Below are 3,642 nucleotides of genomic sequence, written 5' to 3' on the forward strand. Positions count from 1 at the left end.
TACCATGTAAACTTTACACATTTCCCTTCCTTTTCAAGACCTTTAGGATAAAACCCTCAATAATCCTGGAGTCCTGTTCATAGTCACGCTGTAGCCCAGGAGGTAAAGTTCTTTGGCCTAATAAATAGCTCCTCTTAGTATAACAGGGAGAGACAAATATCCTTTTTAAAATGTTAGCCTTGCTGATAGCATTTGATAGCCATTAAATGCTCCTGACTTTTTTTTCCTCAAATCTGGGCAAATGGGATTTCATTAAAGTGGTCTCACCACATCCCTACCAAATCCAGGGATCCCTTACATACGTTTTTGCTGAGTTTCTCTCCTACTATCAGTAGTAGTCATTGCTCTCAGGGCACCTTCACCTCTTTCTACTAATTAACCTCAACATGAAGGTCTGCCATGTCTACAAATTTACATTCACTTCTCTTCCAGGTCCTCCCAGCTATCTTGTTGTTTACTTAAATAGTGATGATGTCTCAATTTTGCTTCTACTTTTCTGCTTTTATTAGTTCAAAATTGACAATTCCCCTGTCCTGCCTTTCACTGTAAAACTTGGGCGGTATCTGAGGTGTTACTCTCTTCACCTTCAGGATTTCACTGCCTCTTGTTACTTGACCTGCTAAAATGTCTTTTGACAGTTCCTTTCTTAAACCCTTATTCATTACTATAGTTCTCTTTTCTGGCCATCTCACTTTTCCACTTCCTTTCCAAACTACCTAACCACAGTGTAGGTCTGTAGCTTCTTACTACTCTGATCATGTAGCAATTGTGAATCTTGTAATTGTTCTTTTCCTTTTCATATGAAATTTGAATCCCATGTCCTTATGCAGCACAACTGCCCAACTGTACCTCAGTCCAAGTTTCAACACAGCTCTCTTCAATTTTGTTTCCCCTTCCCTGACTTTTTTTTATCATGGTCCTTGCACTACTTTAATTGTCTCCAAATCCTTGAGATCTTAAACCTTGAAGATCTTCAAGTTTATCTGACCCAAACCCAAAGTCAGCAGGATGCCAAATCTACAAGCATTCTTCTCATACTTATTGTATCTATGCAAGAATGTATAGGGTCAGGTAATCAATAATGTAATCAATGATGTATTAATTCTAGTTCACAGTATGGACAAACTGTGACTGTAACATCATCACCTTGCTACCAATTCTGCTTTGTAAAACACTAATTTTATTAGCCATAACTAATACACTTGCAGCTCACATAATGTAAATTCCATTTACTTTCTTTTTTAATACTTTATTCTAAGATTTTGAGATATTCTCTCTCATTTCATTAACCTTAAAGTTTATAAATTGTCTGCCATTCGTATTTTCTTTTCTTAGACCTCCTCCTTTCTTACTTCCTCTCTTCTTTCCCTAGGATATAGGGTATACACACCTCAGAGAGTTCTAGAGTTCAAACTATTCCTGCAGCAGACTATGCAAATTTTATGATATGAGAAAGATATCCAGGCCAAGGTCCTAATTCTAATCTTTAAAGACCACAGGATAAGGTTTGTAGCAGTTCCAGGAGTTACTTGTCTCTCCATAAGCTGTGCAACAGCTGACTGCTGCAGGGACAGTAAGGCCTTGTCTCCATTGCAAAGATGAATTGATTTCATTGTTGAGGGTAGGAGGATTTGGACCTGGGAGGTTCAGCAGCTGAGACAGCTGTTTCTTTGACAGCTGATAGCTGTCATACCAATTTCCTTCAAGATTAATTTTAAGGCAGCTCTAATGTAGATGGAAGTGATAATGTAGAGTGAAGACAAAACCTTAAACTAATGGAAGACAGATAGTGTGAACATAGTGGTGCTTCAGCTCTTGCAAAATAACCGGCTGAAACACATTCCCATTCCAAAAAGGCCAAAGGCTATCATAGCGAGGGATGGTACCCTTTGGGGCTGAGAAAGGGCATTTTAGTAAAGGATATTCTGTAATTGATGGAGATCAATTTTGTGACCTATAGGGTACAATGGTGGATTTACCATTTTACAAATGCCAGCCTCTATTAACAACAGCTGCACAATGACCTACTTATAAAAAAGACAAGTGAAAATTCCATTTTGGAAGACAGCTGCATAGAAATTAATATTTCCAAATGAATATGTAGAGCCTAAATACTACTGCCTCAGGCACTTATGCCAGAAAGGTTAAGTGGCACGTTTAATAGATAATCTCTATGATTAATTTATCAGAAAGAACCAAGTGGCTAATTTCCCCTAATTGAAATTTTCTGGCATGATAAAAAATGTTCATATATAGTTCCACTTCCATTTAAATCCATTGTACTAACTTATTTTATTATATGAAAGCAAACAAACCTACAGTCTTGAATCCTGCTTTTGTTTTCCACTAATGAAACACAATACTTGAATGGCCACAGAGAAAGTAGTAGAATGGATTCCTCTCAGGACTGATAATAAGAAATGGGATCAGATTTTCAAATCCAGCCCCAGGTTTCAAATACAAAAAAAAGAACCAGATTTGCAGAGTGCTTCACAGCCATCAACTTTTGGGTTTAGCAGTGGGAGAAACCTGATCGGACACTCACTACAGTGAATTGGGTGGAATAGGGCTCATTCAGATCAGGAAAGAAACTCATACTTTTTAAAATAAGATTGGAGCAGGCTTCAGGAAAAAGCAATCTGAGGTCAGGACTGACTGTGTCAATGTAGTAATTCTGAAATATTTGAGCTGATTGTCTATACCTACATTTTTAAGTACTTCTAATAAATTTAAGTGCCCTAATTTTTTAAGAAAGGGATGGCTTGCAAGGAGAGGTAATCTTTTTACTCAGACTGACAGACACAAACTCTTCTTCAGATCTGGCAGAAAGAGAAAACTTCATGCTAAGGACAGACAGGAAAAAATTGCTCTGAACTTTGCTAGGTAAATCAGTTAATGTGAGTGAAAAAAAGGGTACCTGATATCTGCAACGGTGGAGGAAACTGGCAAGGGGAGAAGTAATGTGGGTCTTACACAGAACAGAGAACAGCAGTTACCCACTTCCTTTGGGCCATGAGGCAGTATGTGTGTGGAAAATGTCAATGTATAGTAAAATCAATGTCTCCGTTATATCCACACTTTTTCTGCCCTGTCATTTTTGTTCCTGGGCTTGTCTTTTCAGAATACTTTTTAAGTCTTTTTTGATGGTCAGGACAGCAATCACAGGTTGTGATTACTTTTAAGGCTCCCACTGCTAATTCTTTCTATGTTTTATCGCTTGTCTATTGGAATTAATTTCTATATGTAGTAATTGTTTCATTGTAGTAATTGTATGGTTCGTATCGTCCTCATAAGGACTTTTGGTTCATTAGATAAAACAAAATTTTGGAATGCACGTGTTTAGGAAACATGGATATTGATGGATCTTGTGCAGAGGTATGAGATCTTGAATCCACCATATAGATGTTTGGTACTCCTGTAACTTGCTGCAGAGCATCTTAGCTTGGCAGTGCTGAAAAAGTGAAGCCCTACATGGTTCTCTGAGGGTTTCCTAGTGAGTTGCTGGAACTGGAACTCCACACTCCTGATTCCAGGTCTTGAACTCTATCTTTTGTGCTAAAAAGTACTGCTCTTGATTAGATTCGTGAAACACAAACACTTCTTGGCTAGAAAGCAGAACTGTGTTTTTAATATGCTTTTTAT

Source organism: Balearica regulorum, chromosome 13 (assembly GCF_011004875.1).
Source record: "Balearica regulorum gibbericeps isolate bBalReg1 chromosome 13, bBalReg1.pri, whole genome shotgun sequence".
NCBI classification, from domain to species: Eukaryota; Metazoa; Chordata; class Aves; order Gruiformes; family Gruidae; genus Balearica; species Balearica regulorum.